The following is a 23,148-nucleotide window of genomic DNA, read 5'->3' on the forward strand; positions in this document are numbered from 1 at the left end:
ATGCATATGCTACTTCTCTAAAGTTTTGATCATGTTACTTGGCTTTGTTCCATCGTGGATTGGCCCAGACTGGTCATCCAGTCTCATCCAGTCTAATGGCCTACTCTATTTCATTTTAATAGAGTAAAATTGCTTGGTCTCAAAGACCAATCAGCTGAAGTTTGGAAGGGAGAATTATTTTCAAAGGTTTTAACAATATGAGTTACCTTTCATCAGAAAGGATAGAAGCCAAGAGATAATGGATACACATCTTTGAAGTACTAAAAGAAAATAACTGCCAAGCTAGAATTTTATAACCAGTAAAAATTGAAGTGAAGATGAAATAAAGATGCTTCCAGACTACATCTTTTCCAAAAATGAAAGAATGGGTCATTAACTGATGAAAAATTAAGGAAATACTTTAGGGCATTCTTTAGGCAGGGGAGAAATTATCCCAAAGAGAAACAAATATAAAAGAAGAAGGAAGGGCAGTGGAATAGATAAATGTGTAGGTAATTACAAATAAACATTGATTGTAGAAAACAATAATATAGCATCTCTGGATTTTTAAAAGTGCATAATTAATGCAGATATGCAGAAAAATGCATGACCTTAACAACATAAAAGATAGAAGAGAAAAGTAGAGTTGAGGTATTCTAAAGTCCTAGCATTGCCTGGGAAGTGGTAAGAATACTCAGTCATAGTGGACTTTACTAAGTGAAGCATGGCTATTGTTATCTCTAGAAAAAAATTAACAATCAATAAATGAATATATAACTCTTTTAAGTGAATAGAGAGGTAAGATAAAAAATTAAAATTATCTAATTAATCCAAAATAAGCAAAAACAAAAAAATGAGTGGGCAAAAAAGACACACGAGTAGTAAGATGGTAGTTATAGATTCACATATGTCAATAATTATATTAAGTGTAAATGGTCTAAATGCTCTAATTGGTAGATAGTCAGACTTGAATAATAAAAGCAAAAGCCAACTATATACTGCTTAAAAAGGCATAGTTAAACTATAAAGAGAGAATGTTTGAAAGTAAGAGAATGGGAAAATATATGCTAAAAGCTAACTATATGAATACTAATAAAAACTGAAATAATTATATTTATATTAGAAAGGTATACTTGTGACCAGAAGTATTACTAGAAATAGAGACATTATATAATTACAAAAGCGTTGTCCACCGATAAGATATAACAGTACTAAATTTGTAAGCATCTAATAATATAACTTCAAAATATAAGATTTAACAAGTGACAGAACTACAAGAAAAAATAAACAAATCCACAATCAGAGTGGGAGATTTTAACACATCTCAATCTGTATTGGTAGAACAATCCAAAATAAAATTATATTGGTATAGAAGATCTGACCAGTATGACTAACAAATTGGACCTAATTAACATATAGAGAACACAATACTCAATATAGAAGAATACTTAAGGAACCTTGAATAAAACTGACCATATGATAGGTCGTAAAGCATGTCTCAATAAATTTAAAAGTATTGAGTGCATTTATAGTATCTTTTCTTACCATAGAAGTCATTAATGAGGAATTAAGCTAGAAATCATTGGGAGTGGATGTGGAGTGGATATGGCTCAAGGAGTTGAGCACCTCCTTCTGACATGGGAGCTCCTGGGTTCAACTCCTGATGCCTCCTTAAAACAAACAAACAACAAGCAAAGAAAATGGAAAAAAAGAAAAACAACTCAGGTGAGCTGATGTGGCTCAGTGGTTGAGCACCAGCTTCACACATACGATGTCTCAGTTTCAATCCCTGGCCCCTGATACCTCAAAAACAAAACAAACAAACAAACAAACAAATAAAAAACATTATGAAAAAGAGGACTGGAAAACCCACCAAATACATATATATATATATATATATATATATATCTAAATATGTATATTTAGTCAAGCAACAGGTATTTATTAAGCACCACTCCACATCCAGTTCTGTGCTAGGAGCTAGGGATACAAAAACTAAAGCATTTCTTTCCCTCTTGGAGTTTGCCTTTTCCTAACCTCTTGAATTAAACACATCCATATGTGATATGTGTAAGAAAGAGAGACATTTTATGCTACAAGAACAAATAACCTGGAAATTTGACTAGTTAGAAAGGTCATGAGGAGACAGAGTGATCACTCAAGGCAACAAGCACAGAGAACACTGGCATGCTCAAGCAAACACAATAGGAACATTACTAAAAATAAGCCATATGCCATGAAGTAGATGACAGTCACCCCACCTTACAAATGGAAACTGTAGGACTGGCAGGATAAAATGATGTGCCCAGAACAATGGCAGAGTGGTCACCTGAACCCAGATGTGACTGGTGCCACCTTTTATGCCAGGTAGGGCCAGGGTCAGAACCCATGCAGTGAGGGGCTTCTCATCCTCTGGTCACACAAGCCCTATGTCCTGCCTGAGGCAGTTTTCTGCACAAGTTAAACCTCGGCTTTCCATTCTCTAATTTCATTCTATTTTCAGTTGACCCATATTCAAGTTATTAACTCCAGGAAATTACACAATACATTTATTTCATAGTAGCACAATCATAACCGTGTATGTCCTCCTGTGTCTGCTTGCTTCATTCAACACAATGTCCACCAGGATCATCCATGTTGTCATATACTTTACAACTTCATTTTTCTTACAGCTGCATAATATTCCATCATGTGAATACAACACAATGTGTTTATCCATTCATCAGTTGATAGACACCTGGGTTGTTTCCAACTTCTGGCAATCGTGAATAACACTGCTATCTGCTATGAATATCAGTGTGCAGACATCTGTTTGTGTCACTGCTCTCAGTTCTTCTGAGTATTTACCCAGTAGTGGTATTGCTAAGTCACATGGAAAATCTATGTTCAATTTCCACAGGAATTGCCAAACAGTCCTCCACAGTGGCAGTACCATTCTTCAACTCACCAACAGTGATGCAACAAAAATAAACACAGATTCCCATGCCGCTGACAACAGAAGCAGACAAAAAGAAGAACATGCAGCAAATAGACACAGAGAACAGACAACTGGGGTGGGGTGGGGTGGGGTGGGGTGGAAGGGGAGAGAAAATTTTTTTAAAAGTCTTTGAAAAAATAAAACAAATGAAGGAAAAAAATGACAAGGAAAAATTTACTAATACCACGAATGAGAGAGGAGCCACTATATACATACATTGAAACATAAATATATATACATAAATGTGTATATTTAATAGATGTTATGGACATTTTTATGGCAAATGGACAATATCCTATCCTCAACAAAAAATTTTTTGATACTAACACAATTAAAATTGGATTCATTCAATGCCTATATTTATTAAATAACTTAAATACATAATTAAAAATCTTTCTACAAAGAAATATTTCGTCCAGATAGCTTCAGTTGTTAATTCTTCCAAACATTTAAAGAAGAAATGATACCAATTTTATGCAAATGTGTCTGGAGAAAAGAATAAAGGGAACACTTTCTTACTTGTTTTATGAGACCTGTATAACCTTGATAAAAAATTGAAAACAAAAAAGTCTATTACAGGAAAGAAGAACATTACAGTTGAATGGCTCTAATGAACATAGATGCAAAAATTCCAAATCAAATATTAGCAAACTGAACTCAGCAACATATAAAAGAGGTAATATATCAAAATGACCTTGGGTTTATTCTAGGAACACAAGGATGGTTTAATATTTAAAAAGCAATCATTGAAATTCACCACATTAACAAAATAAAGGAGAAAAAATTGCATTATGATTTCAATAGATGCAGAAGCATTTGATAATATCCACCAACCATTTCTGATTTAAATAGAAAACATTACCAAACTAAGACTGATATAGAATCTTCCTAATTTGATAAAAGACTACTATAATAATCTATAGCAAATATCATATTTAATGTTGAAATAGTGAATGCTTTCCCCTGAAAGTTTGGGAACAAAACAATGTCTCCTCTGCCCTGGATGGTGCTTCAGGGGCAATCACCGGACATTGTAAATCCTCACAGGGCCCACTGGATGGAATGGGAGAGAGTATGGGCCATGATGTGGACCATTGACCATGAGGTGCAGAGGTGCCCAGAGATGTACTTGCCAGGTGCAATGGATGTGTCATGATGATGGGAATGAGTGTTGCTGGGGGGGGGAGAGGTGGGGTCGGGGTGGAGGGGTTGAATGGGACCTCATATATATATATATACTTTTAATGTTGTATTATTACAAAGTCAATAAAAAAAAATGTCTCCTATCATAACTTTAACATTGAATTGAATTGGTGGTCCTGGATAGTGTAATGGAGTAAGAAAAAAAATAATAAAGAAATAAGGATAGGAAAGGAAGAAATTAATTTTCATATTTTTAAGATAGTATGTTTTTATATGTAGATAATTCAAAGTTATCTATAATGAACTTAATAAACAGTAATTTAGCAAGTCTAGATAGAGAAGTTTATCATGCAAAAATGTATTATATTCCTAAATATCTACCACAAACAATTAGAAAATAAAATCAACTGAGCAATAAAGAGACAAGCAGAGACAGTCATGGATAATAGTCTGATGCAATGCAAAACACACCTTTGTCACCCATCCACTCACCTCAGTCACCATATTCCAGTGTTCCTGTGTGGTCCCACAGAGGCATTTCCTGAACCATGGCATTTGAGATGCACATCTTCTTTCATTTACCTCACCCCACATTTGCTGCCAAAGCATATCTTCCCATTCTATAATACCCATCCCATAATTTCTATCTCATCCCTAACTCAGCCGCATGTTTTTTTTCCTTCAAAGAACATATTGCAATATTTATTCTTTTGATTTTTTATTGCACTGCTCACTATAATATATCTTCAGTAAAAAAGTACGAAAATAATGACATTACTCACTGAGACTGTGGAGCTCAATTGGATTTTTGAGAATATGTTTAAGAGCTGGTGCTTCAAGATGTAATGAGGCAAGAAGAGGGGCTGCCTTTTGGGATGCTGTTAAATCTGCATAACATTTATTATATATAAACAATTTAAAAGAGTTCTTGCCATACCATTGAAAGATATGAAAGCAAACTTCTGGGTAAAAATGGCATGCAGAATCCATATACAATTTTTTCTCTCTCCTGAAACTCCACTAAACAATAGCAAGGGACTGTTTTGAAAATTCATAAATGGTAAGCACTAATAAAATGTGAGAAGAGAAAACAAAAAAGCATTAGAAAATGAAAAGCAAATGGAAGATTAAGCAGAATCCAGAGAATGACAAAACCTAAGGTAGCAGTGGGTAAAGCTGAGGATCAAAGTGATTTGCACTGTAGACTCTCACTCAAAGTCCTAGGTATTAGGGGTTTAGGTTTAGCTAACAATAGTAGGCTTGGCTGAAGTTCAGGTGAAGAAATAGTTAGGTCTCCAGGTGCTTTCCCTAATTTCCACACAAGCAGAAGACTGGAAGTTTATTCTAAAGAGAAAGTAAAGCATCAGACTGAGTTGGGGGGCTGATGCACCATTCCCCAAAAAACGGAAATTAACTGAACATTTATGCAGGTGGTCACACTCCAGTGAAGTGTTCTGTTAACAAGCTGTTCCCAAGCACACTGAACCTCTGTACTTAAATGGGAACAAACAAATCAGGGTCCTCAGAACCTGAGGAACGCCTTCCATTTAAATGAAAGAGACCATAATAAACATCTGTGAAAAGGGTTAATTTAGTTGAAAGTAAGACAGAAAAAAGAGATATCAGCAGAAATTAAAACTTCTCCTCAAATCTCACATTAATATCCTCAGAAAACAAAATATTATTTTTATGATAGTATGAATAAAATGATATGAAAAGAACATTCAGGAAACAAAAAAAGAGTTGTTAGAAATTAAAATTGCAATGGCAAAAATAAAAGACTTAGTCAAAGAGTTAACATAAAAAGTTCAGGAAGCTCGTTAGAAAAGTGGACAAAAAGATAAAGAGAAAATCAGGAAGAAAACAAGAAAAATAGAAGATCATGGAAGAGATCCAAAAAATGTTAAAAATATGTGTTCTTTTAAAGTGAGAATGGAGAAAACAGAAAAAAAACTATTTCAAGAAAATGTTTCAGAACTAAAGGACATGAGTTCCATATTGGAAAGGCCTCCTTGATTGCCTCACCCCAGAGATGGAAACAGACTCTACCTAAGGCACACCATTGAGGTTCCACTCTCTAAAACCTAGGGGAATGGATTAGGTTCAGAAAAAGGAAAATGTCTGCATTTACCAACACTGACTATGTGTGCCTAGCATTTTTGGAGGTGTTGAGGGGTTCTAAAATAGGTATAAGTTGTAACTCTACTCTAGAAAAGTTTCTCTTATGGGGAGAAGGATAGTGATAGACGGGGAGTTTTAGTCAGGCCCTTTGCAGTTGTGACAGAAATTTAACTCCAAATAGAGCAAGCAGAGTATGGTCCATGCAATTGGGAAGTCCAGGGGTGGTGCTGCCATAGGCACAATGTGATGTAGGGACTCAGATGAGAGCAGGGATCCATTTCTCTTCCTGTATCTTAATTCTGCATGTCTCCATGTGATGGCCTCATTCCACAGGCAGGGTCTCTTGATACAGAGGGAATGATGGCTCTCAGTAGCACACATCTATATTCTTACAGTTATGAGTCACAAGGAGAGTGTCCTCCTATACTGTGGTGTCCTCACAGCAAATCTCATAGAAGAATGGCACCGGTCCTGCTTCATGCCCTAAACTACTGTGCTGGAGATTAAGTTAGTCTAGTTGGCCAGTGTAGGTCAAGGGCACATAATTGCGATGAACTGGCAGAGGCTCTGTCATTGACAGCCCCACTTGGACCACCCAGAGAGGGGAGTTGGGATCCACAAAGAAAAGGATGCTGCTGGGAAGACAAACAATATATTTCTACTAGGGAAAAAGAGCTGAGGCTGCAGATAATATATCCATAACTAACCTGAATATCTTGCTCCACTCAAAAAAATCTCTTCTCCTTCTGAATTTCTACATGGGGAGGCTATCAAAAGGGAAGAGATTCTCTCTATTCTAGTGCTCATGTGTCAACTCTCATGCATGGAATTTAAGCTGCAGACTCTGCAGTCAGAAAACTAATGCTGGTGTTACCATTCATTAGCCATGTGAATCTGGGCAAGGCATTGACTTCCCTGTGCCTCAGTTTCCTCACCTATGAAATGGGGATGCTAAGTTCCAGGGCTGTTAGGAGTACTAATTATGTAGTTAATGTATATAAAAGCATTTAGAACTGGAACTGGCAAATAGCTAACATTGTATGTTAATTAGTATTATTTTATCCCCATTTCTTTTCAATAGCACCTGATTCTCTCAGTCATTTTAAATGACTATATAGAGATTTTAAAAATTAAGTCCTGTCTTCATCCATCACAATATCCATCAGTCATTTAATAAATGTTTCTTTGCCATTTACATAGCCATGCCCTGGGGGTTAAAATAAAGGGGGTGGGGCCTTTCCTCTGTGTATTTCCTCTCCATTCCTATGACCACAACTGTCAAATCCAGACTCCTGCAGCAAGATTAGCTTCTCTAAAATTCATTTTTAGTGAAGCCATATCTTGAAGCCATGGCTTGAGCTTCAGCATAGGTTTGGAGTTTGGGGTTTGAGCCAATGATTAAACACTCTCTTCATATCAATTCCATACCCACTTCCTCCACTCCAAGGACAATTCTGCTTCACTCCGGCACCCTCGCCACCATCTAACACACAGTGATTTTTTCTTTCTTGTGGCTTTTCTCCCCAGTTAAGTTCTAAATTCCTTTTGTGTTGACAATGCTGTTAGGGAAAGAACACAGGCTTTGCACTTGGAACTGGTTCCAGCACTACAGAGCAAGGCTGTCAGCTAACTTCTCTGAACTGTAGTTACTTCATCCATAAAAGTAGATGTGTCTAGCACAGCACCAAGCCCATCTAACATGCTATTTTCTTTCCTTCCTTTTGTGTCCTCACCAGCACCTACTGGAAGGCTGAGTGACCAGCAGTTATTTTGTGTGCCAAACACACAAGGAGAGTACAGTTGTATAATCAAAGAAACACATTTAAAATTTGCTTTCTTGAACTACAGCTTCTCATCAAGACTGTGAGAAATGAAGATGAGATCTTCCCTTTTGTAGAGTCACAATCCCTGCTTATCATCTTAACATTTTCCTCTATACTGTTACTGAGAAAAGAATAGACTCCAGAGTTTTCCAGGCCTTCTTTCTGTAATTTTTATTTCTGATCTCTCAGACCCATCTTCCATGCAGCCAGAGCTTCATCATCATCTCTCGAGGTGTTTGAATGGCTTTTAATGTACCCAGGACTCCATGCCGCTGTGCAAATTGCCTGGCAGGAGATAGATGGCATTGAGGGCCCAGATCCTACAGCTAGAGACCAAGAAGCTGCCTGCTGCCTCCAGACCTGCACAGTGGACATCCATGGCTAGACTGGATTGGATGCTGCAACTCACTGAGCAAAAGGATCAGCTTAGATTACTAATGGCCAGGTCTCAGACAATCAAAGCTTAGTTCACTTCATCAGCTCCAAAGGAGAGTTCAGGGAGTGTAATCCTGAGTTATTATAGTGTTGAACCTGGAAATCTTTTCTAGAAAATGTGGGGAGGTATTTGCCATTGATGGAGCCAGAAATGCCAGGAGAAAAGTCATTCTGAGGTGTGATTCTGATTTTAATATTTACATAAGCTGAAAAGACCATATATGAGACTAAGGGAGAAATTATTTGGATCTAAGTATTGAACATTACATTAAAAATTATGCAGAGTATATTTAGGCATAATTGCTGTAAACAATTTGTTTTCATCCGACCTCATGTAACAAGCACACAGAAGTATTGCATGGTTACATGCCGCATTGATGACCATTTTTGGGCCAAGTATTTTTCTGTTAGTCCTACTTGAAGATGCTGAGGATAAATGAGACAATTTCTGAGGGTTTGCTCTAGACCTAGCTTTTCCGCAGAAGTGGTCCTCTGAGTAAACAAAATCTAAATTCAGGGTTGTACCCTTCACAGTTGGAGAATATAAGCACTTTGGCTCTTTTTTTCTTTTTTCCGTTTATGATAAACTACCTATTTTGTTGTAGAAAGAGATTCCTAGATGAATCTTGGGAAAGTGGTGCTGAGCGACAAAGGCAGACCTCAGGCAACAGGATAACCTTCTCCAAAAGTTAAAAAAGCAACTAAACTAAACATATCATTTAGGCATGTATGTGGAAAGACACACATTTGAAAAGCAAGGGGATGATAAAGAAAAATTTCAGTCTAGTGCCTCCTGGGCATTAGAGGCAGGGAATGGGAGCAAGAGACTGCTCAACGTTATTGGTGAGGTGGTAGCGTTTGGGTTGGGCAATGTGTTCACAAGGGCATGTTATGTCATTAAATAAGTAAATAAAGCATTGGCAAATAAGACTATGCAAGTACCAATAGAGAGAGTGGGTCTTGAATCAAGAGTTTTGATCAATCCTTATTCACCTGAGGTCCATTTATTAAAAACTTCCTTCCTTCCTCCCTCCCTCCCTTCCTTCCTTCCTCCCTCCCTTTCTTCCTTCAGTTTATTTTGGGTACCAGGGGCTGGGAAATTAACTCGGGACCTTGTATATGAGAAGCCGGCATTCAACTACTAAGCCACATTGCCTCCCCTGAGTTGGATTTTTCATTTGTTTTGCACATTGTTTGTTTTTGTGTTTTCACAAGGAACTAGGAACCAAACCTGGGCCCTCCCTTGTGGGAAGTAGGCATTCAACCACTTGAGCCACATCTGTTCCCAAAACTTTATTTTTTAATAAAAGAATTCTGAAGGAATCATAATTTTTTAAAATTTTCGAAGTCAGCCATGGTACATTTTCATTACTAGCCCTAGAATTAAATCACTTAAGTAGGAAACAGTTCCCAAAATAGCACCTGAGACCACACCCTATGGTGGAGAGCCGGAAGATAAGTTAAGAAAAGAAGCCCATCTGTATAGATGAGGAAGTGTCCAGACTATAAAGGGATGGATTGAAAAGCACATTCACCAAGAATGTCCTCAACGGCAAGGCCATTGCACAAGGCACACATCTAACATGAATGAGCACTATCTATTGAACATCTGTTATACTAGGTGTGAGATACAATTGTCCCATCAAATGGCTTACAGCCTGAAGGTAAAGGGCCTAGCAGTTTCTCAGGTTCAAAGAGACCATGACCTTTCCCCATCTCAGACAAGAAATCTGCTTTGCATAAAGACAATGGACAAGAGTTTGGGAAATTTAATTTAGTTTTCCATAGCACAACAATCACATATTCCCCCTGAGATCACAGGTCTTATTCCTCTATACTTTTGAGGCAGAGACCCCTCCGCAACAAGCTGGATAGAAAGCTCTTTGAAATGTGCACTTTCCTCTCCATATCTGCAGGATTCATTTAGCTGACATCATTGGGTGCCTGCTCGATGCAAGGCACTGTATATGTCTGAACAGCTGTAGATGAAGGCATTAAAGCAGGCATTGAGTTATAAATGGGGCCAGTTTTTGTTTTTTGTTTTTGATTTTGTTTTGTTGTGTTTTGTTTCCGGGGAATACTGCCACCTAAAGCAATTTCAAAAATTGAATCTGTCTGATTTCATTCCACCCAGTTATGGCATACCCCATGTGAACATTTAAGTTCACTTTTGATTTGTGATGCCTTGCTAGGAGCATCTGTCCTTGCAGCTTGTAGCCATCCTTCTCCCTTCATTTCATAATATGTATTATTTAAGGTTGAAGTCGATGGGCATCTGTAACCAGCACGTTTCTGTTCCTATGCAGCATCGTTACTGGAACTGCAATCTGTTTTGTAATAAAACTTACATTCTGGTAGTTACTGACTTCTTTAGCCTGAACACAAATTCCTGTAATTAGGCTGAAACCATGGCATGATTGATTTAGAGAGGCTATTGCTAGCTCCTAGATCAGCACGTTCTATGGGCCTTTCTTGAAAGAATTTTCCTGTAAACTCCCACCACTTTATGGTAAGTGAAAAGCCATGTCTACAGAAGCCCTCTAACATACTTCCAACATTCAAGTCTTCTTGGAATGGAGGACAAGGCAGGCAGACCTGCAGTTCCCAGTGGAGCATCAAGCTTATTCTTGATGGCCTAGGGATTGTGGCAGCCTCTAGATGAGTCCAGAGACCAGGCAGGCATTTGTCAGTGGTCCTTTCTGCATTTTTCCAGGGTAGGGGTGAGAGCTTAGAGTAATAGCAACTGATTAACAACCCATCCATCCCCATGGACCTCAAATGACATCAGGGCCCTCAAAAGCACACCAAGAGCCACCTAGAATCTCAGATGGAGGCAACACCGCAGCCTCTGTCTATGGAGAGTCAGTGGCAGCTGATCCTCCATCTCTGCAGGTGGCCGGCCTTGCATCCCTTCTCGCAGGCTTCCTCTTGGTCTTAAGCTGGCCCACTGAGGATTGAGGATGGAAGCTTGGGCTAAGTGGAGGAGCAGCTGGTCAGGCCAAGAACCTGCTGTGGCTTCAGTATGCCAGGAGAGGCAAGCAGGCAGCCTCGAAGGGGAAAGACTGGATCCACCTGAGCAAGACTGCCAGCTGGGACCATTAGGGGAGGGGAGTAGCACATCCTTTCTCTGCACTTGCTCTCATTTCTTATTTTCTAGTGCATCAGAACTTTATCATGGCCCAGGACATGGAGCTAGCACTTATTTAAGCATTCTTTTTTTTTTTTTCCCTTCTGAAAAGTCATTAAAAAAGAACAGTTAAAAAAGAGTCACATAGAAAATACAGTGGATTCCCATATACCCAATGCCTTCCCTCTTTTTCACTCTCCTCAATTAATCATCAATAACATTTTACATGTGGATGGTACATTTGTTACAATTGATGTAAAAATATTGAAGCATTGCTTCTAATCACAGTCAATGGTTTACATTATGGTTTATATTTTGGACTGTACACTTTCATAAGTTTTACAAAATTTAAAATGCACTGTATCCCTTATTGCAAGATCATGCAGAACAATTCTAATGTCCTAAAATTGTGCTATGATCCATCTATTCTATTCTTCCCTCCCCCTTCCCTTGGAACCTATGGTAACCACTAAGTTTCAATTTTTGAAGAAAAAGGTTCATAGTTACATGCATTAATATTGAGGGGTTGACATATTCTATGTTCTTGAGGGATTCTTGTCCCTCTAATTGAGAAGATACCAGGACTCCCCAGGACGGGAGTTTAATATCTTCTTGTTTATTGTGTGAGTCTGTACCCACTAAGATAATACCCTATGACAAGATGAACATGTACATATTCCAAAGAAGCCTGCCCCACATACGCCCTATCCTGTAGATCCCCCTCCACACTTGATGCTCTACACCAGTAACCCTCCCCTGCCATATTTGCCAAAATAACATTCCCAATATTGCAGATTTTTTAACAAATCAATTGTATTGATACATACTAATAAAGCATATAATTTATCCAAAGTGTACAATCAATAGTATTCAGTTTAATCACATAGCTGTATATTCATCACTTTAATCATTATTAAAACATTTTCATTATTTCAATAATAACAATAAACAAAAAACAAATAAACAAACGAGAAACTTCCTCATCTTTCAATTTCTCTGTTTCCCCTGCTATACATAGCAGCTATTTCTGGCTATTCTTGCACAATTACTTATTTGCTTATTAAGCAGTTTTATTGAGACATTCACATACCATATGATCTATCTAAAGTGTATAATCAATGGGTTTTTTAGGTGTTAAAAAGTTCTTTATTGTAAAATTATAAAATAAATAGAAAAATAGATTGAAAGAAGTTACTAATTTTAAATGAGAGAGCAAGGCCAGGTTAGAGTCAATATAATCAATTATTAAAAAAATAGCATAGTAACAAACATTTATAAATATAAATAGCAATTCAAACATAATATAAATTAATTATAGCATAATTCTAATTTTTATATTACAGCTCTAACTATTGGACATAATAATTTGTAAGAATGAAATAAATTTCATTCTTTAGTTATCTAATTTCCATTTGGGTCACAATTCTTTCTAGGTAATCAAATTCCTATTTGGGAATTCTTCACATCAATTTGGAATGAATTACAGCAAATAATTTGCCAGTCATAATTTTATGAGGCAGAAAAACTCAAAATCTTGCTCAACATTAGTCATGTTAAATCATTATTGATCTAGATAAATTGATTTAATTTAAAAGTATAAATAAGAAAGGGTCAAAGAAAAATGAAGTATCCAAAAATACATCTCTCCTGAAGCCCTCCTCAATTAAAAGCAAGTATTTATTTTGTATTTAAAAAAATTACAGAATACTGATCACAGGAACAATTTGCCTATTGCACTAAGTAATTATTATTCATATACTATAATGTTATTTTGCATTTATCTGGTCTACTCCAGCTCTTTATTGGTTGCTATTTGCATGCAATACCTTTTTCCAACCTTTCACTTTTAACCTGGTTGTGTTCTTACATCTGAGGTAGGTCTCTTGTAGACAACATATAGATGGCTCATGTTTTTTTTTTATCCATTCCATCAGTCTATGTCTTTTGATTGGAGAGTTCAATCCCTTAACATTCAGTGTTATTACTATAAAGCATTACTTACTTCATCCATTTTATCCTTGGCTCTCTGTTGTTATATCATTCTTTTGTCTGTCTTTTTATCCTTTAGTTTACCCTTCCTAATAATCTTCATTTCTAAACTCTTCTTCCAATCTCTTGCCCTTGTTTTTATATTTCAGGCTGCGGCACCCTTTAGTATCTCTTGCAAATCTGGTCTTTTGGTAACATATTCTATCAGTTTTTGTCTGTCTGTGAACTTGAACTCACCCTCATTTTTGAAGGACAGCTTTGCTGGATACAGAATTCTTGGCTGGCAGTTTTTCTCTTTCAGTACCTTAAATATATCATACCACTTTCTCCTCTCCTCCATGGTTTCTTATGTGAAGCTAGCAGTTAATCTTATCGTGTTCCCCTTGTATTGTGATGCTTTTCTTTTCTTTCATTGCTTTCAGAATTCTCTGTTTATCTCTGATATTTGCCATTGTGAATAGTAGGTGCTTTGGAGTAGGTCTATTCAGATTTATTCCGCTTGAGGTGCATTGTTCTTCTTGAATATTGATGTTTATGTCCTTCACAAGGGATGGGAAGTTTTCCATCATGTTTTTCCTCAAATATTCTTTCTGCCCCTTTCCCATTATCTTATCTTTCTGAGACACCAAAAATATGAATGTTTGTGCATTTTGCATTGCTATTTAATATCCTGAGACCCTGTTCCATTTTTTTCTCTTCTCTTCTCTTTCTGTTCTCCTATCTTTCCTTGGTCAGATGTTCTGTCTTCAAAATCACTAATTCCGTCTTCAAGCAACTCAAATCTGCTCTTATGTGCTTCTAATGTATTTTTAATCTCATCTATCACGTCTTTTATTCCCATAAGGTTGGTTACTTTTCTTTGCAGACTTTCAAATTGTTCTTTATGCTCTCCCAGTGTCTTCTTAATATCTTCTATTTCTTTAGTCATATATATTTTTTAAATTAATTGAAGTGATTTAGGAGACATGTATGATTATCACTGATTACTGTCTTAAATTCTGTATCTCTTTGGGATATTTGGTTTGTTCTTTTGGCTGTTTCCTAATATGGTATGTAATTTTTTGCTAATGTCTAGGCATCTGAATATGTTGGTGAATTTACTCTGATGGCTAGTTTTTCTCCCTTGCCTGTTTTGTTTTTTTTTTTCCATAGTTCTTCTTTGATATGTGGTTCAACTTATTGTAAGTCTTTAAAATTTCCCAGCTTAAGTTTTTGAAATCGGGCCAGGGACTCACTAGTGGGGTGCAGATTTTCTCCCAGGGGTTGGATACAGAGAGCACAGAGAACAGTTTTTGTCCATGTGATTTCCAGAACTGCCAGCATATGGAGCCAGTCAGGGCACCTTTACATGGAGGTGTTTCAGTCTTGTCTCTCCTGTGTTCCTGTGTTGAATATCCAGATTGGAGATTTAAAGCAGTTTCTGCTGGCCAAATTCACTGACTTCCCCTCCCTTTTCCCTTGAAACAGCTGAAAGGGAAGAAGATGTCTGCTCCCCTCTTAGTAGGCTGCAGTAAGCCAGGTGTTTTACTTCAGCTTAATATCTTGGGGGTGGGGAGGGGAGGCCTTCCTGGGCACCAAGGGGGCTTGATAACTCATGTTTGCTGTTTCGGCTTCTTCATGTCTCTGTCTCTCACCCTCCTGGGAGTTGTGTAGCACTGTCCTGGTCTGCTGACCCATGTACAAGTTTTGGCTTCTTCTCCTGGGCACCAAGGAGGCTTGATAACTCATGTTTGCTGTATTGGCTTCTTTGTGTCTCTGTCCCTCACCCTCCTGGGAATTTTGTAGCACTGTCCTGGTCTGCTGACCCATGTGCAAGTTTTGGCTTCTTCTCCATTGCTTTTGTGAGAGCATTAAGCTCTGCCTTTTAGTCCATCACCATCTTCCCACAATCCCCCCACCACTGTAGTTTTAACCACAGACCTACAAATCCCCAGAGTTCACCTGTTTTCTCCAATCCTCCTCCCAGTTCCATGGATAGTTCAACACAACCTCCCCACCTTATTCTTCCTCACAGACCAGCACCACCAAACCTAATCATATCACTGCACCATTCTCATGCCTATCCACTGTCCAGTCATACCTTATCATAGATTTTTCTCTTATTGGCATTGGCTCACTGCACTCTACTCCCTTACTGTTCCCTGTAAACCTATTTTCCAGACTCTAGCTATGTGAATCTGCTCAATTTTTTTAAAGTCATATCAGTGAGGTCTTGTAAACTAAAGCTTCTTTGAAGATAAAATGAAAAAATTAAGACACTGGGGGAATATATGGAAGAAATTGTCACTGTACATATCAGATAACAGATCTTACAGCGATGAAAGACACAATGTCTAAAAAATTTTTATATGATTTCAATTTTTTTTATTTTTAAAATTTTATTTGCTATTTTTAAAACTGTTATTTCATTTTCTTATTAATTTTATTTGGTTATTTTGTTGGTTTTGTTTTTGGAGAGGTTTTGGATCACAGAAGGGTCACTGGTGTGGAGTGTCAATGGTGGGGGAGTGTGTGGGGAGGCATGCACCTGGGGCCTGCCTCTAAGGCACATGAATATGTTCAAGTGCTATGGGGCATTTTCTTGGTGGGTGGAGACCCATACAATAACCAAAAGAATATCGAATTCCCATCCTGGGGAGTCCTGCTACATTCTCTAATAGAGCAGCAAGAATCCCCCTTGTGCAAGGGCAGTGCCTAGTGAAGGAGAACAGACCATTATGCCAGGCCCTTGATATTAATGGTTGTATTTATGAACCTTTTCTTGTGAAATTGAATCTTAGCCTAGTATTATATTCTGCCTAAGAGTTACCTCCTGAAAGCCTCCTTGTTGTTCAAATGTGAAATCTCTCTTAACCAAACTTGGCATATAAACATATTACCTTCCCCCCAGTATGGGATAGGACTCCCAGGAATGAGCTTTCTTGGCACTGAGGGATTATTACCAAGTACCAATTAGCAACGCATCTGGAAAAAGACTTTAATCAAAAGGGGGAAATCTTAAATACAAATAAGGTTTTATGGCTAAGAGATTTCAAAGTAAGTTGGAAAGTCATTCCAGAGGTTATGCTTAGCACATCTCAGCAGTATCCCACTGACTGCCACAGTAAACAGTGCCTGAAACAGCAGGGCACCTGAACAGCTCTAGAGACATCTAGACAGGATAAGTAGGGCAGACAAGTTCAGGAATTTGGCAGCCTGTCAGTGGGCCTTACTTTGGAATTTTTGTTCCCCAATGTATGATAATTAGACTTGGTTACAGTTTCCCTATGTATGGTTCTTCTATCATCCCCCCCCCCCCTTTTGAACCTATAATTAGCACTATACTCGTGAAATATATCTCAGAGACTTAAAATATTTGGTCTGTTCATGTGCCAGTTCAGGCCTTAATCTCAGCAGAGTCACAACACCTACTTTCCAATTCATTAGACTCACCCAGGACAACTAGCAAGGAGAGGATGATGGACAATGCCCACTCCAAGAAACAGAGAGTGTCTGCAATTGCAAGAAAGATAGTTCCATCCATCTGCCCCATGGGATCAAACTCCCTCAAAGCAGAGTGGACATCACCATCCCAAAATCCTTAAGAGTGGGGAATGAACAATGGACTAAAGTAGACTTATTATTATTCTATTATAAACTTATTATTTTTTTTAGCAATGGAAGACCTCATATCATTGATATAAAGGCAGTGGCCACTGGAGGTTCTGAGGGGAGGGAAAGGGAAGAATAGGTATAATATGGGGGCATTTTTGGAACATTGAAGTTGGCCTGAATGACATTGCAGTGATGGATACAGGCCATTGTATTTTTTGTCATAACCTACAAAATTGTGTGGGACAGTGTATAAATTATAATGTAACCAATAGTCCATGATTAGTAGCAATTCTTCAATATGTGTTCATCAATTGTTACAAATGTACCACACTAATGAAGGATGTTATTAATGTGGGAAAGTGTGGAAGGGGTAGGGAGTAGGGCATATGGGAATCCCCTATATTTTTCATGTAATCTAAAGCTTCTTTTAAAAAAGATTAATTAAAAGAAAAAGGATTGTTTCCCAGAGTGTGTTTGATGTTGAGTAGGTGTAAAAAAAATGACTCAGTAGGTTCAGTAAAGAAACTGAAACTGGGAGTGAATATGTCAAGAAATGGTCTTAGATTTCAAATAAATTCAGGGATAGCACATTTTCAAGTGAAACCTGATGGTAAACATTCCATTAATTAATGTAAATGAACAAAGCGGTTTGGAGTAATTTATACTGAAGTAGCAATGTCATCTAAATTTGCATACATGTTTTTAATTTATTATTTGATCCTAAAATGTTCCTTGTCAAGTAACAGTGAAAGAGTAAGGCAAACGTACCCTTTTAACAAATGAGAAGCTTGACCCTCAGAGAGGTTGCAGGGAATGCCGAGGTCACACAGCTGAGTGGTAAGGAAAGACAACTCCATACAGTGGAAAGTGCTCTGTTTTAAGAATCAGAAGAACCTGTTTTCTAGTTCAAAAGAATGAATTTTGCCACAGTAAATAAGCAAATTACATATTTGCTCAACAGTTTTCACTGTTTCCTAACTCATGTAGTGAGGGAGTTTGTCCTGTTTTCAAGTGAAACTTCATTTTAGATTACACCCACCTCTCACCCCAGGAGATTTTTTAAAATGCCATATCTCAGACTCCACCCCAGACCAATTTTATTCATGCTCCTGTGCTGGGCCTTCCAGAACATTTGTTTAACTGTTCTGCAGGGGATTCCACATTACTGCCAGCATTGAGGGTCCCAGAATTGAATGATTTCTAAGATGCCCTCTGCCTTTGACATTCTCTGTTAATCTATTTACCAAAACTCCCTCAAGCCTGGGTATTTTGAAGCACATTTGCTGCACCTTCCATCACCTCTCACAATGCAAAAATTTGGCGAGAGGCTGAATGGAGTTGCTTGCTCACAAGAGCAAAAATGGTACAGGAATGTGTGGATTCCAATACTTGTTTCTGTGCTATTTCAGTTAAATGGCCATTCCCTCAGTCCTCAGCTATCCACCTCCTTCTCTGGAGAAGTCACAAATGCATGCTAAGTGGCCATCCTCTGCCTTCTGTTACCCCCACCTCCTTTTCTACTGTGTGCCATTCTCTTATTGGAGTGGGTGGTCAGTGTCTCACCAGTCTTGTTGGAAGGGGGGAATGCTGTTACTGGAGATGATTATCTTCTCCTTCCTGACTCGCCATAATTTGTTATCAGAGTTGGTGTCTAGGTTTTTGGTTCGTTGTGAGAAAGAATTCAAGGATGAGTTACAAATTAATTAGACAGGCAGAAAATTTATTAGGGGGTAAAGCAAGAGGACAGAAGTGTAACCCCTCAGACATGAGAGTGGGCATCCTCAAGGGAGAGAAATGTGAAGTTCTGCCCTGGGAGCCCCTGTTTTATGAGGGTACAGGACTCCAGGATCTGCACTGACTGGCATATAAAAGATTAAACAAGGGAAACCTATTGGGTGGTTTGATTTGCTTAGGGATGTGGGGGTGACTGGTTTCTGGCTGCCCTCTATGAGCTCTGCAGGGCTTGCTGGCTGGAGGTGATTGGCTTCTGGTCACTGCCCACTAGATGTGAGGTAACCTGAAAGTGGGTGGGGGGTGGCAGTGCAACCTCTCCTGCTCCATCTCACTTTCCCACCATATAATGAAGTTGCTGTTGTGTGATAACACAACTTTTGGGTGTGTGTGCTTGTAAGTTGCCCCTTTCTAACTTGCTTGTGTGAGTCAGCAGGCTGATGTAAGTTAGCAGGCCACTGCCTCAGTTTCTCTTACCAGGCTTATTAGGTTTTCTGGCCCCTTCCTCCTTAGGTCCTGCCTCAGTTGTAGCAACTCGCTCCACAGTTTCCTCTGCCATTCCAAAGACACATGAAAGTATCAGTTTCTTCTATACATTTGTGTAGGAGGAAAAGAGTAAACTCACCTCAGTTTATGGAAAACTCAAAGCAGAGAAAAAAACCAATTGTCATTTATCTAGATTCAAGTATTGAAAATTTATTGGCAAGAATGGTCACATTTAAGAAGAAATAATAGAACTGAAATAGCTCATTTCAGTAACGGAAGAAATGATACTAATCCATATATCTCTATGAATAGTTGTCCTTTAAACCAGAAACTGAAGATAACATTAAGGGTGAATAAAGTTGATTTGTAATTTTTTGAAAATGCTTAAGTCCAGGGAATATTCCATTGCTGTACTCTTCCTTAGCACCCCAATTTTAACCTAGCATATTTTAGTCTAGCATTCTTTGTTAGGTGTCATCAAGTCAATTTTCTGAATGGAAGAATTTGGCATTTAATGGGAATTCTATGTTGTATTTTAAAGCAAGCACATGATTTGCTGGGAAAAGGCAACTCTTTTTGTGCAGTATGCCTAACATATAGTAATGACACTGATATTGGTAAAATGCATTTTAATATGAAAGAATAAAGCAATGTTTCTCAAATGTGTTTCTTGGAAGGCTATTTCCACAGGGAAGAAAGAGGTTCTCTGTTCAAATAAATATGGAAAACACTTGAATAAAATGAAGCAGGTTGCTTTACAGCACATCTACTTTGTCTATAATATATTACTGGGACCTGGACATCTTTAAAGGTGGGAAAGCAGGGTGACATTTCCCAAATTTATTTGACCCCAGAACCATTTCTTGTGGTGCATCTTACAGACTAGGGATGCTTAGAACAGCTTTGCTAAAGAGCAGACTAGAGATAGAAAGATGTACATCATAACACATTGAATTTTGCCCTTATAAAGAATCCATGTTGGCTTTTTTTATATTAAATTTTGTATAATGTAACCAATATTAGAGCAAAACAGATCATTCTCTTCTTGCAATACTTTGACTGCCAGACACTAAAATTCTCAAAGGTGATAACCCTAAACAGTTATTTAACAACCAAGATGTCATGAAGATAGTACAAATCAAGGGGAAAAAAGAGCACAGTTTCCCAAAGAATAATGGATGCAATTGCAGTGATTGGTATGTTATTCACCAAGAGGCAGGTAAATCTGTAGCAAGTCAAAGTCGTGAATAATGTGCCATTAGAGAATTGAGGGGATTCTCAAATAATTGCTTAATTTGGGTAATAATGATTATCTATTCAAAGAATGCAATCTATCTATATTTTGCTATAAAGTTACTTTCAGCAATGAAAAATATATTCACAAAACAAATTGAAACTCAATTTTGTTTTGATAACATTACCAGTTTAATTAACAAATACATAAATGATGAAATTATGGGCAGCATAGTTTAAATTAAGATTGCTAACTTAAATGTTCAAGAAATAAACACAATTTATGCTTGCTCAGATTTGGCAGGAAGCATTTGAAACTGGATGGTGTTTTTGCATGAAACTTTTCCCCACTCACTGTGGACACTGAGTCCTCCCTGGGGTTAGGAATAGCAAGGATGAGTGAATTCAGATCATTCAAAAGCTTAATTTGAGTTCACAGTTCCAATTTCCATCTCCAGTAAATCATATTACAATGTTGCTAAAAAGTAAGAAATATGACTAATTTTAATTTAGTTATTTTTCCTTCTACTGCTCTCACATTAATTTAATGAGCAATGAAATTCCATAAAGCAGGGTACAGGAGATTAAAGAAAAAAGAACATCAGAAATCAAAATCTAATGGCTGGGTAATCTCTTCTTGAATAAATCAAAAGTGATTTGGCAAAATTGGAATTCAAAACAATGCTGACAGACTGAAAAGCCCTTTTTTTTTTTTTAAATGAATGGAATTTTTTTTTTTTTTTTTAGATTTATTTTTTATTTCTTTAATTCCCCTCCCCTCCCCCCGTTGTCTGTTTTCTGTGTCTTTTTGCTGCGTCTTGTTTCTTTGTCCGCTTCTGTTGTCGTCAGCGGCACGGGAAGTGTGGGCGACACCATTCCTCGGCAGGCTGCTCCCTCCTTCGTGCTGGGCGGCTCTCCTTACGGGTGCACTCCTTGCACATGGGGCTCCCCTACGCGGGGGACACCCCTGTGTGGCACGGCACTCCTTGCGCGCATCAGCACTGCACATGGGCCAGCTCCACACGGGTCAAGGAGGCCCGGGGCTTGAACCGCGGACCTCCCATATGGTAGACGGACGCCCTAACCACTGGGCCAAAGTCCGTTTCCCTGAAAAGCCCTTTTTAATAGTTTTCTTGAATTACCTTCTAAAAATGTACCCACATTTTATTCATGGATATGGGCTGTTTAGGAAACACAGACACTTGCACGCTACTGAAATAAGTCAATCAACCAGTTCATATGTTTTTAATAATGATATTCTGTGGTGGGGCCTCTAACCATTCCTTATCTGAAGCAAAAGGGATTGGAGGATTCCAACAGATTACTATGGGTCCAGAATCATATCCTCAAGCACAAAGTAGGTCCATGACAATTGTATGCTATATGAATGGAAGGATAACAAAGTGACCCTTACTGAATCCTCTGCTGTGCTTCATCTTCTATCATCCACCAAGTGGAGAGCCAGTCAAATCTATGCCCACTGCTTTCCTGGGCACTCACCTGTTGTCCTGTCCACTTCTGCCATGTTAGGGCTGGTCCCATAGTCCATCCCACTGGCTCTACTCTCTGCCCATCACTCTGGAGTTATCTTGGGACCTGCTGGGTTCCATCACAAAGTATGGCCATGAATTTGAATTCATTTAAACAACTAGATATTTAAAATAAATACTAACTGGTTGGTCCTCTTCCCCAGCCTCAGTACCACCAGCAGTAAAACAAGTTTGTATAGCTGGGCAATAGAATCACTGAGGAGCTCTATGTAAGTCCAGGTTGCTAGAAGTTCTAGCTCAGGACATCTGTCATGAGGATTCTGATGTACAGCCAGGCCCAGGAACCATATGGCCATGTGCCATATTCTCCACATTGAATTGGCTTCCAAACACCAGCTGTGATTCATCTGATCAAAGCAGTTTGGATTGTATAATGGTAGTTTCTATTATTTCTCATTTCTGATAGTCTGTTACATCTTAAATACGTGGAAAACTTCTTTAAAAGAATCCCACTTTCTTGGGTTTGGCTCCTAATTCCAAGAGGCTGTATTGCTATATATACAAATTGCAAAGCCAAAATGAACTTTCTAAGCTCTGATCACTATATTGTTGTCAGATCTTGCTCAAATACTGCAGCATAAAATTAATATTCACTCTGCATCCAACAAATCCATGGCACAATATTAGGTACTGTGGAGGGTAAAACAATGTTTAGGAGAGAATCTCAGGCATGGATGAATTTAAAGTCTATTTGCAGGGATAAAATACATACACTAGTAACTAAACCGTGGGGTGGATGATTTATGAAAAGGAAAATTGCATGTCATGGAAGAACATAGAAGCCACAGTCCATTTGGGGGATAACAGACAGCTTCGTGGAGTCGAACTGAGCCTTGAAGGCTGGGGAAGATATTGGCAGTCAGAGATGTGGGTCCATTCCAAGCTGAAAAGCGTAGTAGGTGGAAAAGCATGAGCTGTATTCCAAGAACAGGGAATTGCCAATTTTTGCTGGAACATAAA

This window comes from Dasypus novemcinctus, chromosome 11 (genome assembly GCF_030445035.2).
Source record: "Dasypus novemcinctus isolate mDasNov1 chromosome 11, mDasNov1.1.hap2, whole genome shotgun sequence".
Taxonomy (NCBI): domain Eukaryota; kingdom Metazoa; phylum Chordata; class Mammalia; order Cingulata; family Dasypodidae; genus Dasypus; species Dasypus novemcinctus.